This window comes from Scyliorhinus canicula, chromosome 1 (genome assembly GCF_902713615.1).
Source record: "Scyliorhinus canicula chromosome 1, sScyCan1.1, whole genome shotgun sequence".
Taxonomy (NCBI): domain Eukaryota; kingdom Metazoa; phylum Chordata; class Chondrichthyes; order Carcharhiniformes; family Scyliorhinidae; genus Scyliorhinus; species Scyliorhinus canicula.
The window spans coordinates 40,060,591-40,075,204 of NC_052146.1; the positions used below are offsets into that span (position 1 = coordinate 40,060,591).

General features: G+C 55.4%; 1 protein-coding gene and 1 non-coding gene across 8 annotated transcripts in view; one reads left to right on the forward strand and one right to left on the reverse strand.

Annotated features, from left to right (window-relative positions):
• The window catches only part of LOC119960015 (coiled-coil domain-containing protein 63-like), a 174,205-nt gene that overhangs the window by 90,728 nt on the left and 68,863 nt on the right, over positions 1-14,614 (reverse strand). The window lies entirely within an intron of this gene.
• On the forward strand, positions 2,479-2,552 carry trnat-agu. Its single transcript has one exon. It is a non-coding gene; the product is annotated as a tRNA-Thr (tRNA).

Consider the following 14,614-nt stretch of genomic DNA (forward strand, 5'->3'; position numbering starts at 1 on the left):
ATTGTATAGGGGAGGTAAAGAACACAGAATATTCGGCAAATACTATCTCAGACCATGCCCCGCACTGGGTAGACCTGCAAATCGGGGGGGGGCGAGCTACCAACGCCCGCAATGGAGGCTAGACATGGGACTGCTGTCGGAGGAGGGGATCTGAGAGAGGCTTCCGAGGTGTATGCAAAATTACTTGCAGGTGAATGACACGGGGGAGGTCTCAGCGGCGACCCTGTGGGAGGCGCTAAAGGCAGTAGTGTGGGGGGAGCTGATTTCAATTGGGGCCCACAGAGCCAAGGCAGACAGGGCAGAGATGGATAGATTGGTCAGGGAAATGGGTCGGATAGATGAAGAGCACACGGAGTCCCCGGGGGAGGTTTTACTCAGGGAGAGGCAGAGACTACAGGCGGAACTGGGGGCACTATCCACGAGTAGGAACAGCTTAGGGAGGCGAGGGGAGTGGTGTACGAGCATGGGGAAAAGGCTAGTAGACTGTTAGCGCAGCAACTCAGGAGGAGGCAGGCTGCCAGGGAAATAGGTAGAGTGATGGATGGGGAGGGGCGCCAAGTTGAGGACCCGGCAGGATTGAATAAGGTATTCCGGGATTTCTATCGCAAGCTGTATACTTCGGAGCCGCCAGAAGAACCGGAGGAGATGAAAAGGTTTCTGGACGGGTTAACCTTCCCAACAGTAGGTGGGGGGCGAGTGGATGAGCTGGGGGCCCCGATTAGAGTGGAGGAGGTATTGGGGGGCCGAAAGGCCATGCAGTCGGGGAAAACCCCGGGGCTGGATGGATACCCAGTAGAGTTCTATGGGAAGTTTTCTGAGCTGGTGGGCCCGGTCTTGGTGAGCGTTTTCAATGAGGCAAGGGACAGAGGGACCCTGCCGCCGACAATGTCGCAAGCCACTATATCACTGATACTGAAGCGGGGTAAAGACCCGGAGGCGTGCGGGTCCTACAGGCCAATCTCCCTGATTAATGTTGACGCCAAGCTCCTGGCAAAGGTACTGGCGGTTAGAATGGAGGACTGCGTACCAGAGGTGATTGGGGAGGACCAAACTGGGTTCGTGAAAGGTAGGCAGCTGGCGGCCAACCTGAGAAGATTACTTAATGTGATAATGATTCCCCCGGCGGGCAGGGAGGTGGAGGTAGTGGTGGCGATGGACGCCGAGAAGGCCTTTGACCGGGTGGAGTGGGACTATCTATGGGAGGTGCTCGGACGGTTTGGGTTCGGGGAGGGATTGGTGGATTGGATCAAATTACTATATCAGGCCCCGAGGGCCAGCGTCAGGACTAACAGAGAAGTGTCAGAGTACATTAGGCTATACCGTGGGACCAGACAGGACTGCCCGCTCTCCCCGCTGCTGTTTGCGCTGGCCATAAAGCCGCTGGCGATTGTGCTGAGAGCCGCAGAGGGATGGAAGGGGATGGTGAGGGGCGGGGTAGAACATAGGGTCTCTCTTTACGCAGACGACCTGCTCCTGTACGTGTCGGACCCAGTGGCCGGGATGGGAAGTATACAGTAGTCCCCCGTTATACCGCGCTCCGCAATACCGCGGTTCGCGATATACCGCGGGGGGGCTGATGGACCCCAACTGTCAGTTGTGTCAATTTCAGCGGCCGGCTCCGGAGAAGGAAGCTGCTCTCACTGAAATAATCAGCCGGCCGCTGAAATTGACACTGCCCGCTGCTCTCTCCCTCCAATCCAACTTTTAAGTTTTAATGTTTCTGATTGGAGGGAGAGAGCAGCCGACAGTGTCAATTTCAGTGGCCAGCTGATTATTTCAGTGAGAGAGCAGCTTCCCTCTCCGGATCAAAGTGAGCCGGCTGCTGAAATTGACACTGTTTTAATTGGATCCACGATGGGGGGGGGCGGGTGTTGGGGGGGAGAAGAGGGGGGGCGGGTGTTGGGGGGGGAGAAGAGGGGGGGCGGGTGTCGGACCCAGTGGCCGGGATGGGAAGTATACAGTAGTCCCCCGTTATACCGCGCTCCGCAATACCGCGGTTCGCGATATACCGCGGGGGGGCTGATGGACCCCAACTGTCAGTTGTGTCAATTTCAGCGGCCGGCTCCGGAGAAGGAAGCTGCTCTCACTGAAATAATCAGCCGGCCGCTGAAATTGACACTGCCCGCTGCTCTCTCCCTCCAATCCAACTTTTAAGTTTTAATGTTTCTGATTGGAGGGAGAGAGCAGCCGACAGTGTCAATTTCAGTGGCCAGCTGATTATTTCAGTGAGAGAGCAGCTTCCCTCTCCGGATCAAATCAGCCGGCCGCTGAAATTGACACTGCCCGCTGCTCTCTCCCTCCAATCCAACTTTTAAGTTTTAATGTTTCTGATTGGAGGGAGAGAGCAGCCGGCAGTGTCAATTTCAGCGGCCGGCTGATTTGATCCGGAGAGGGAAGCTGCTCTCTCACTGAAACAATCAGCCGGCCGCTGAAATTGACACTGCCGAGGGGGGGGCGGGTGTTGGGGGGGGAGAAGTTGGCGCTGTGGCTTAGTTGGTTAAAGCGCCTGTCTAGTAAACAGGAGATCCTGAGTTCGAATCTCAGCGGTGCCTTTATCCATTTAATGGGGCTGATTTAGCTAATGGGGCTGATTTAGCTCACTGGGCTAAATCACTGGCTTTTAAAGCAGACCATGGCAGGCCAGCAGCACGGTTCGATTCCCGTACCAGCCTCCCTGGACAGGCGAATGTGGTGACTAGGGGCTTTTCACAGTATTTTGGGGCAGCAGGGTAGCATGGTGGTTAGCATAAATGCTTCACAGCTCCAGGGTCCCAGGTTCGATTCCCGGCTGGGTCACTGTCTGTGTGGAGTCTGCACTTCCTCCCCCTGTGTGCGTGGGTTTCCTCCGGGTGCTCCGGTTTCCTCCCACAGTCCAAAGATGTGCGGGTTAGGTGGATTGACCATGCTAAATTGCCCGTAGTGTCCTAATAAAAGTAAGGTTAGGGGGGGGGGGGGGGGGGTTGTTGGGTTACGGGTATAGGGTGGATACGTGGGTTTGAGTAGGGTGATCATGGCTCGGCACAACATTGAGGGCCGAAGGGCCTGTTCTGTGCTGTACTGTTCTATGTTCTAAGAGGGGGGGGCGGGTGTTGGGGGGGGGGGGGGAGAAGAGGGGGGGCGGGTGTTGGGGGGGGAGAAGAGGGGGGGGCGGGTGTTGGGGGGGAGAAGAGGGGGGGCGGGTGTTGGGGGGGGAGAAGAGGGGGGGCGGGTGTTGGGGGGGAGAAGGGGGGGGGCGGGTGTTGGGGGGGAGAAGAGGGGGGGCGGGTGTTGGGGGGGAGAAGAGGGGGGGCGGGTGTTGGGGGGGAGAAGAGGGGGGGCGGGTGTTGGGGGGGGAGAAGAGGGGGGGCGGGTGTTGGGGGGGAGAAGAGGGGGGGCGGGTGTTGGGGGGGAAAAGAGGGGGGCGGGTGTTGGGGGGGAGAAGAGGAGGGGGCGGGTGTTGGGGGGGGATAGGAGGGGGGGCGGGTGTTGAGGGGGGAGAGGAGGGGGGGCGGGTGTGGGGGGACCCCCCCTGCGGGTGTGGAGGGGACCCCCCCTGCGGGTGTGGAGGGGACCCCCCTGCGGGTGTGGGGGAGACCCCCCTGCGGGTGTGGAGGGGACCCCCCTGCGGGTGTGGGGGAGACCCCCCTGCGGGTGTGGGGGAGACCCCCCTGCGGGTGTTGGGGGAGAGACCCCTGCGGGTGTTGGGGGAGAGACCCCTGCGGGTGTTGGGGGAGAGAGGAGGGCCCTGCGGGTGTTGGGGGACGGGGGAGGAGAGGGGGGGGGAGGGGGCGAGCCGGAGGGTGTGAGGGGGGGGGGGTGGGGGGGGGGGGGGAGGGGGGGGGAGAGGAGGAGACAGAGCCCAGTGGGTGTTGGGGGAGAGGAGGAGACAGAGCCCAGTGGGTGTTGGGGGAGAGGGGGCGAGCCGGAGGGTGTGGGGGGGAGAGGGGTCTAGTTGGAGGATGTGTGGGTGAACCGGAGGGTGTGGGGGGAGAGGGGGGGAGAGGGGGGGAGAGGGGGGGGAGCCGGAGGGTGTGGGGGGAGAGGGATCTAGTTGGAGGATGTGGGGGGAGAGGGGGCGAGCCGGAGGGTGTTGGGGGGGGGGGGGAGAGGGGGCGAGGCGGAGGGTGTGGGGGGAGAGGGGTCTAGTTGGAGGATGTGGGGGGAGAGGGGGCAAGCCGGAGGAAAAAAAAGAAATTGACACTGCCGGCTGCTCTCTCCCTCCAATCAGAAACATTAAAACTTAAAAGTTGGATTGGAGGGAGAGAGCAGCCAGCAGTGTCAATTTCAGCGGCCGGCTGATTATTTCACTGAGAGCAGCTTCTCTCCGGATCAAAGTGAGCCGGCCGCTGAAATTTTAATTGGATCCACGATGGGGGTTTTAAATTTATTTAAAAATCTATGCTAGCGCTTCCCATTGTGAGTCTACGGGGGTCTGACCTCTCCCCCCGCCCCCCGTAGACTCACAATGGGAAGCGCTAGCATAGATTTTAAAATAAATTTAAAACCCCCATCGTGGATATCCGCGGCTCGGCTACAACGCGGGTGGGGGTCTTGGACCCCAACACCCGCGTTATAAAGGGGGACTACTGTACTGGGAATGTTGAGGAAGTTCGGCTAGTTTTCAGGATACAAATTAAATACGGCCAAGAGTGAAATGTTTGTGGTACAGGCAAGGGGCCAGGAGAACAGATTGAGAGGGCTACCGTTTAGGCTGGTTGAGGAAAATGTCGGGTATTTGGGAATCCAGGTGGCACGAGACTGGGGCAGGCTACACAAGTTAAATTTGGCCAGGGTGGTGGAGCAAATGAAGCGAGAGTTTCGGAGATGGGATGCTCTCCCGCTGTCGCTGGCAGGGAGGGTGCAGACTGTAAAGATGACAATCCTCCCTAGATTTCTGTTTGTTTTTCAGTGCATCCCGATCTTTGTCCCACAGTCCTTCTTCGAAAGAGTTAACAGGATGATCATGAGCTTTGTCTGGGCGGGAAAATCCCCGCGGGTGAAGAAGGCGATGTTGGAGAGGAACCGCAGCGAGGGAGGGCTGGCTTTGCCGAGTCTGATTAATTATTACTGGGCGGCCAACATCGCTATGATAAGGAAGTGGATGATGGGTACAGGGTCTATCTGGGAGCGGGTGGAGGCAGCTTCGTGCAGGGGCTCCAGCTTGGCAGCCCTGGTCACGGCTCCTCTACCGCTGCCGCCGGCCAAGTACTCCACCAGCCCGGTAGTGGTGGCGACCCTGCGGATATTGGGCCAGTGGAGGAGGCATGTAGGGGAGACGGGGGCGTCGGTTTGGGCGCCAATCTGCGACAACCATCGGTTTTCCCCCGGGAGTATGGATGGGGGGTTTCGAGTATGGCGGCGGGCGGGAAGGGTGGGCGATATGTTCCTGGAAGGGAGCTTTGCGAGTTTGAGGAGCTTGGAGGAGAAATTTGGGCTGGTAAGGGGAAATGATTTTAGGTACCTACAGTTGCGGGACTTTGTTCATAGACAGTTCTCATCTTTTCCACGCCTCCCGCCAATGGGGATCCTAGACAGAATAGTCTCTAGGGGGGAAGAAGGGGAGGGTAGAGTCTCTGGTATTTATAAGGTGCTCATGAGGGAGGAAGGGTCCCAGAGGGAGGAACTGAAACTTAAATGGGGGGAGGAGCTAGGCGGGGAAATGGAGGACGGGCTGTGGGCAGAGGCCCTGAGTAGGGTAAATTCGACCGCGACATGTGCCAGGCTCGGGCTGATTCAATTTAAGGTCGTTCACCGGGCCCATATGACGGTGGCTCGGATGAGCAAATTCTTTGGGATAGAGGACAAATGCACTAGGTGCGCGGGAGGACCAGTGAACCACGTTCACATGTTTTGGGCATGCCCTAAGCTGAGGAGGTACTGGGAGGGATTTGCGGGCGTCATGTCCCGGGTGCTAAAAACAAGGGTGGCGATGGGTCCAGGGGTGGCAATTTTTGGGGTTTCGGAAGACCCGGGAGTCCAGGGGGAGAAAGAGGCCGATGTTTTGGCCTTTGCTTCCCTGATAGCCCGGCGACGAATACTATTGGCGTGGAGGGACTCAAAGCCCCCGAAGACTGAGTTGTGGCTTGCGGACATGTTGAGTTTCCTGGGTATGGAAAAAATTAAGTTTGCCTTGAGGGGATCTGTACAGGGGTTCGCCCGGAGGTGGCAACCATTTATTGACTTCCTTGCGGGAGAGTGAGCGTCAGCAGGGGGTGGGGGGGAGGGGGGTAGAGTAGAGTAGAGTAGGAGGGATAAAATGGCGGGTAGTACCGGTGGGAGAGGAGCGGGCTTGTGCAGTATGTTACGATTGAAGTATTGAAAGTACATGGATGTTTGCACATTTTTGCCTTTTTTGCTTTCTTTCTGTTGATGTCTGTAACTGTTTACAAAGCCAAAATCTACCTCAATAAAATTGTTTATTTAAAAAAATAAAAAATCCCATAGTAGTTCACGAGCCCCCCAAAAAGTTTCAGCTCAGTCGTGTTTTCAGGTGTCGGGGTTACATTTGTGATCTGGACCTTTTCCTCTACCGGGTGCAAGTCATCCTTATACACATGGTATCCCAGGTAGATAACCGCTGTCGCTTGGAACTCACACTTGCCTCTCTTCAGGTGGATGCCCACTTTGGAGAATCACCGAAGGACATCTTCCAGGTTGTCCAGGTGCTCCTTCTCGGTGGCTTGTGAAATTAGCACATCGTCCAGATATACAGCTCCACTGGGCAGTCACTGGACGATCGCACATACGGATGTGACCCCCGAAGGGGAATCAAATTTATTTGTACAAAATCCTGTGCGACTTGATGGCAACATACTTCCGCAATGCTGCATCCAGTTCCAGTTGGAAGAAAGCATGGCTTATGTCGAACTTTGTGAACGAGTGAAACCTCTGGATATTTTCCAAGGACCTCGTAAAGACTACCAGTGCCCATCTGGATGATTTTCTGCTAGTACAGTCAAATTGCAGACAGCTAATCACAGTGCCCTGGCCCTTGTACCACTATCAGTGGAAGCCGGACTGTTTGTTGTATGTGGGTGACCGGGATCATGATGGTACCTATGATTTTCATCAGCTCGCTCCCTGGTGGCAGTTGCCAGCCGGGCCTTGATATCTCACAAGGCCAAGGGAAGGATGCCCATGCAGAGCTGACGGAAGATTTGTTGAACGATGATGGAGATAGAAGCTCGAAAGTCAATCTCCATTATGGGGAGTGATGCTTAACTTGGAGTCTAATCCGAATTCAGGGCTACTTTAGGGGCTGTAATGTAAGTTAGTTCGATCAGGTTGTCCTCCTCGGGTTAGGTAACATGCAAGGCCCTGGCTTGGGGGACCTTGTTGTCTGGCCAGGACGGCGCATTCTCTATCAATTCTGGAGGCCTTGGATGCCGTGCGTTCTGCGACCTGAGATGCAGCAACGGCATGGGTACTCCCCATCATCCTCCAGGGAGGTGTCCATTCGTCAGTGGTGGCCTACAGCCATTGAGTCTGGATGCGATGTTGTGTACCTGGTCATTGCTTTGGTGGCGATTGGGTCATATGAACACTGACTAAAGAGGGTGCCGCAATTCTGTGCGGGGGCAGTCTAACACTATGGATGCTGTAATCAATGGAACTCTGGAGCTCTTGGATCTCCTTCTCAGCATTCTCGCGTGATAGGGCCAGTTCAATGGCTCTTTTCAGGTTCAAGGTTGGCTCTGCCAAGAACATCCTCTGGGTTGCCAATTTGTTGACCCCTCACACCAAACAGTCCTTTAGCGTCTCAGAAAGGCATGGACCAAATTTACAATGTGCTGCCAGTTTTCAGAGTTGCATCAGGAATTTTGTCACTACCTCTCCGGGACTCCATGCAGCCGTGTTAATCCGATACCTTTGCATTATCACTGACGATTTTGGGTCATAGTGATTCACCACTAACTCCACAAGTTCATCGAAGGATTTCGAACCTGGAGCTGCCGGAATGTGAGGCTCTCGATTATGCAAGCGGTCAGGGGGATTACTTTCTGTCGGTCCTCTTCACTGATGATGTTTGTCTGAAAGAAATACCGCATTCACTTGGTATATTGGGCCCAACCCTCTATGCCTTCGTCAGAGACCCCTCATGCCCAAAAAGCGGCATTTTAGAAATTTCCTTGACCTCATTCCTGTATGGGAATATTCCAGTGCGGCCAGCATATCCAGAATTGCAGTCGTTGTTTTTACTTTGTCACCAGTAGAAAGATCCAGAGAAGATGAGTTAACTGAAGTTATATTTAAGTTTAAGGAAACAGACATTACGGCAGCATACAACACAAAAGGTCCTGATCAGGCCAGCTTTTAAAGAGTAAAGTAACGAGCCCCAGCTGAGCGGGCCTCCGATCTGTGTATCCCAGTGGGTCTTGTAAGGGTTATTACAAGGTAATAAACATGTCGTGCAGGAGGAAATTATATGCTATAGTAACTCAGTATCTGTCACAGGACTCCACATTTGATAAGTTTGAATAGCGGAAGGGCAGTGGTGAGAACTTCTCGCCTGGGCATCATCCAGATGTGTTAATTGAAAGTTGGGAAACCTGTCTTTGAATGATTATGTAAAAATAGAAGGCCCTGCACTCCTCAGGTCGATCGGCAATACCAATGAGTTGTCGCAATATGTGGATATTGTCACGCGCATAAAGGATTAATGTAATGTTACTACTCTAGTCACTAGATGGTGCTTTAGAGCAACCATATAAATATCATGGGCTGGCTTCTCCGACCCTCCGTCCAGAATCATGGCTGGCGCAGGGCCGGAGATTAGCCATTCACGCCGGAAATCCGGCGCAACGGCGCTTCCACAATTGAAAATGAAATGAAAATGAAAACCGCTTATTGTCACGAGTAGGCTTCAATGAAGTTACTGTGAAAAGCCCCTAGTCGCCACATTCCGGCGCCTGTTCGGGGAGGCTGGTACGGGAATTGAACCGTGCTGCTGGCCTGCTTGGTCTGCTTTCAAAGCCAGCGATTTAGCCCAGTGTGCTAAACCAGCCTAAACAACTGTCCATGGACCCGCCAGTCGTGTGCACGCAGTCGCCATGGCGCCGTTCGAGGACTGCTGAAAGAGGCCCCACCGGCAATTCTCCACGGGCAGCCGGCTGCATCCCCGCCGAGTTCCGTCGTGTCCCGCCAGCGTGGTTCCAACCTGGTCCCACCCGGCAGGAGCTCGGACCCGCAGCCGCGGTGGACGTCCTGGTGGGGGGTGGGGGAATCTGACTCCGGGGGGGCCTCCACGGAGTCCAGGCCCACGATCTGGGGATTCCGATCGGCAGGCGCCCGCGATCTGGAGGGGGCTTACCTCCTTCCGCACATACGCCACCGCAGAGAGCGGAGGCGGCAACAACACGCATGCGGTGGCGCAGGGACGGCCGTGGCGTGCATGCGCGGACCCGCGCCGGCCGTGCAGGGCTGCCTTTCAGCGCCAGAGCAGTGCCGCAATCTGCAGCCGTGCTTCCCACTGAAGACCGCTGAATTGCTCGGCCAGGAGGCCCGTTGACACCGGTGTACACCACTCGGTTGTTTACGCCGGCATCAACACTTGCCCGGGATTTCGGACAATCCCCGACCCATATGCCTCCTTGACTTCTGGGAGACAGATGGAAATTGATGTAGATACATGGAGAGAGTGGAAGAGAACAAGATTGAGTAGTTGTGAAATAGTTGATCAAACAGCCCAGTTAATAGATGTGTTGTGTAATCTTTACTTAACTAATTCCTTAGTAATATGTTCAAATCTAATTCAGTGTAGTGTAATAAATTAGTGTTGTTTATTAAATACAGCTTGCTCTACAACCTTCACCACCCTGAAAGAACTAAAACAAAGAACACAACAATGAGTATTTTAGCAATAGTGGACAGTTGGCAGTAATGTCTCTCCGACTCATTGTAGAAGGGGCAGTTAGTTTCCTTAACACTTCCCAGTTTTGTAAGCATCATTTCCTAGCAGATGCAGAAGGTTGCAGAGAATTAGGGCAGGAAGCAAGATACAAAATTAGCTTGTGAGACCACATGTACTCGCCAGTTGCAGAAATAGAAAAGTGTCACAACTTTACACGTGTTTGGGATGTGAGAAAGGTGAATCTGAATTAGAAGCTTAGCATCAATGAATATTTATTTTCAAATATTCCAACCAGTGAGTTGTATCGGCACTTTATTTCACTTCTCTAAATATGTCTTGAAATTATTTAAGTTTAAGGGGCAGCACAGTGGAGCCTATGGATTTAAGATGAAGGTGAGGATCCGGATCCTGGAATTTCTAGATAGATTTATTAACCTTGAGTGATGGGGTGAATTAACTATTCCTTAAGAATGTTATGGGTTATTTTGTTTAGAATATTGTTGATTATCTCTGAATGTTGTGGATCGTCTCAGCTGCTGTGGTGCAATTTGACTCAGCTGTCAAAATGTGAGCAGAGTTTTAAGAGCAGGTTGTTGGGTATCAATTGACTTGAAGTCTTCCCAGTGAGATGAAAGTTCTTAAAAAATATTTTTTTTCAGCTTTGTAATTACAGGGAAAAGTCTCAAGGAAAAGCTTCATAATTGTAATAACTTTGAGTTAACACAATGTTTTACAGGCATGTAGTCTATGGTGTGGCTCTTGTTGCTTTCTGCACTTGATTTGCTGCCTACTGGGTGTATTGTTTTTAACTACCATCCACATCTGAATTTTAGAGAGCTGAAATTTTGGATGTTGTAATAAAGTTCAGCTTGTCTTTTAGAAATGTATGTTAATAGGCTTGCATAAATCATGATTAGCAACTTCGACTTCCGGTAGCGGCAATGACCAGCTGAGCCGCATGTTCGGAGGCTCCCGAAAAAAACGGACTTCGGGGCTTTTTTAAAGGCCCCCAACGGAGCTTAAGAGGCAAATCCCGACGGGGGAAGAGGCAAGGAGTCGCCCCAGAGGTCCCATGGTGCAGACCAGGAGCGGAGCAGGGAGAGAATCGGGAGGAAAAACTCTGGAAAAAAATCGGGACCCGAAGGACAAAATGGCGGCCGGCGAAAGTTTTGAAGAACTGAAGAAGTGGGTCCAGGAGCAGCAGACGACTCTGCTGCGTTGCTTCCAGGATTTGAAAGTGGAGCTGCTGGAGTCCATCAAGGTGACCAACAGGGAACTGATGGAGACCCAGACAGCCCAGGGGGCTGCGATCCGGGAGCTGCAGCAGCAGGCCGCCGAGAGGGAGGACGAGGTTGTGGCCGTGGTGGGGAAGGTGGAGGTGCATGAGGTGCTCCATAAAAGAAGGCAGGAGCGGTTCGAGGAGTTGGACAACCGGTCGAGGAGGAAGAATTTACGGATCCTGGGCCTCACGGAGGGGCTGGAGGGGTCGGACCTAGCGGCCTATGTGGTGATGATGCTGAACACGCTGATGGGGGCTGGGTCCTTCCAGGGGCCCCTGGAGTTGGAGGGGGCCCACAGAATTCTGTCTAGGAGGCCCAAGCCGAACAAGCCGCCGCGGGCGGTGTTGGTGAGGTTCCACTGGTTCGTGGATCATGAGTGTGTGCTCCGGTGGGCCAAGAAGGAGCGGAGCAGCAAATGGGAGAACACGGAGGTGCGGATCTTCCAGGACTGGAGTGCGGAGGTGGCAAGGTGGAGGGCCGGGTTTAACCGGACGAAGGCGGTGCTCCACAGACGGAAGGTGAAGTTTGGAATGCTGCAGCCGGCGCGTCTGTGGGTCACCTACAAGGATCGGCACCACTATTTTGAGTCCCCGGAGGCGGCGTGGGCCTTCGTGCAAGCCGAGAAACTGGACACAAACTGAGGGTCCCCCAGATGGAGGATGCTGTAGAATACTGTATTTATTTATACTGTATGTGTATTTGCGGGGTTCAGGGTATGATGTGGGGTGGCCGTAGGGTGGGTGGGGTGATGCCGTACGGGTGTTTTCTTTATGGGTTTTCTAGCAGGAGTTGGGTGGACGGGTTTGGACTGTGGGGTAAACGGGGTGTTTGGGGAGCTGGTGGGGGGGACTGACAATGGGAGTGGCCCTGGAGGAGGCGGGGCCCGGCAGGGCGAAAGCGTGGGCTTTCTGCGGGGTCCCCGCGCTGGGAGAGGGAGGGGGCGGGGTTTTCTTTTCCCACGCAGGAGCGGGGGAGGGTGGACTGGTTGATGGGCACTATGGAGGAGGGGCAGTCCCACGTTGGGAGGAGCCGAAAGTAGGGCGGGAGCCGCCGGGGTCAGCAGAAGATAGCTGGCTCACGGGAGTGCTGTAGAGGGGGGGGGCGCGGCTAGGAGGGGTCCTAGCCTGGGGGGGGGGGTTACCGGGTTGCTGCTGAAACGGTCAGGAAGGAGCTGGAGGACGCAGGGGGTGCTGGAGGGGGGGAGGTGCCGCCGTGGGAAACTGGCAGAGCGTGGAACGCTGGCCGGGGGTGGACAAGGGATGGGGTATGGCTAATCGGCAGGGGAAGGGGGCAGGGAGCCCTCGGATCCGGCTGATAACCTGGAACGTGAGGGGGCTGAATGGGCCAGTCAAAAGGGCCCGAGTAGTTGCGCACCTGAAGGGACTGAAGGCGGATGTAGCCATGCTCCAGGAGACACACCTGAGAGTGGTGGACCAGGTCCGGCTGAGAAAGGGGTGGGTGGGCCAGGTATTCCACTCAGGGCTGGACGAGAAGAGTAAGGGGGTGGCGATCCTGGTGGGGAAGGTGTCGTTTGAGGCGTTGAAGGTGGTGGCTGACAGTGGCGGGAGGTACGTGATGGTGATTGGCAAGCTGCAGGGGGAGCGGGTAGTGTTGGTGAATGTTTATGCCCCAAATTGGGACGATGCGGGGTTCATGCGGCGTATGCTGGGCCGCATTCCGGACCTGGAGGTGGGGGGCCTGATCATGGGGGGAGACTTTAACACTGCTGGATCCCCCATTGGATTGATCCAAGTCCCGGACGGGTAGGAGGTCGGCGGCGGCTAAGGTGCTGAGGGGATTTATGGTCCAGATGGGGGGGGTGGACCCTTGGAGGTTTGCGAGGCCAAGGGCCAGGGAGTACTCGTTTTTCTCCTATGTACATAAAGCCTACTCAAGGATTGATTTTTTTGTCCTGAGCAGGGGGCTGGTGGAGGAAGTGGAATACTTCGAGGGTGGAGGAAGTGGAATACTCCGCCATTGGGTGGAGGAGGGTGGAATGGGCGCTTCCTGGACAGGTTGCGTTTCCCGAGGGTGGAAGAGGAACAGGTGGAGGGACTAGGGGCGCCGATCGAGTTGGAGGAGGTTGTCAAAGGGATAGGGAGCATGCAGTCGGGGAAGGCTCCGGGGCCGGACAGGTTTCCGGCGGAATTCTATAAAAAGTATTTGGACCTGTTGGGCCCCCTGTTGGTCCGGACCTTTAAGGAGGCATGGGAGGGGGGGGGCTTTGCCCCCAACTATGTCGCGGGCGCTGATTTCCTTGATCCTGAAGCGGGACAAGGACCTTCTGCAGTGTGGATCATATAGGCCGATTTTGTTGCTGAACGCCGATGCTAAGCTGCTGGCAAAGATCCTGGCCACTTGAATACAGGATTGTGTGCCGGGGGTCATACATGAGGACCAGACGGGGTTTGTGAAGGGAAGGCAGCTGAACACAAATGTGCAAAGACTCCTCAATGTCATTATGATGCCGGCGGTGGAAGGGGAGGCGGAGATAGTGGTGGCGTTGGACGCGGAGAAGGCCTTCGATAGGGTGGAGTGGGAGTACTTGTGGGAGGTGTTGGAGAGGTTTGGGTTTGGGGAGGGGTTTATTCGGTGGGTGAGGCTGCTCTACGAGGCCCCGATGGCAAGTGTAGCCACGAATAGGAGGAGGTCAGAGTACTTTCGGCTGCATCGGGGGACGAGACAGGGATGCCCCCAGTCCCCCTTACTCTTCGCGTTGGCAATTGAGCCCCTGGCCATGGCATTGAGGGAGTCAGGGCATCGAGTGTCACTGTATGCGGACGACCTGCTGCTGTATGTGGCGGACCCGGTGGAGGGGATGCCGGAGGTGATGAGGACCCTTGGGGAATTCGGGGGTTTCTCGGGGTATAAGTTGAACCTGGGCAAGAGTGAGGTGTTTGTGGTGCATCCGGGGGATCAAGAGGAGGGGATTGGTAGGCTCCCACTGAAGCAGGCAGGGAAGAGCTTCAGGTACCTAGGGGTCCAGGTGGCTGGGAGTTGGGGGGCCCTGCACAAGCTCAACCTCACAAGGTTGGTGGAGCAGATGGAGGAGGAGTTTAAGAGGTGGGATATGTTACCGCTGTCACTGGCGGGGAGGGTGCAGTCCGTCAAGATGACGGTGCTCCCGAGGTTTTTGTTCTTGTTCCAGTGCCTCCCCATCTTTATCCCAAAGGCCTTTTTCAGGAGGGTCAACAGCAGTATCACGGGATTTGTGTGGGCGCATGGGACTCCAAGGGTTCGAAGAGTGTTCCTGGAACGAGGCAGGGATAGGGGGGGCTGGCGTTGCCCAACTCCTGTGGGTACTACTGGGCGGCCAACGCAGTGATGGTGCGTAAGTGGGTAATGGGCGAGGAGGGGGCAGCGTGGAAGAGGATGGAGGCGGCGTCTTGTGTGGGCACGAGCCTGGAAGCGCTAGTAACGAGGTATACCACGAGCCCGGTGGTGGCGGCTACCCTCAAAATTTGGGGGCAATGGAGACGGCACAGAGGAGAAATGGGGGGCTCGA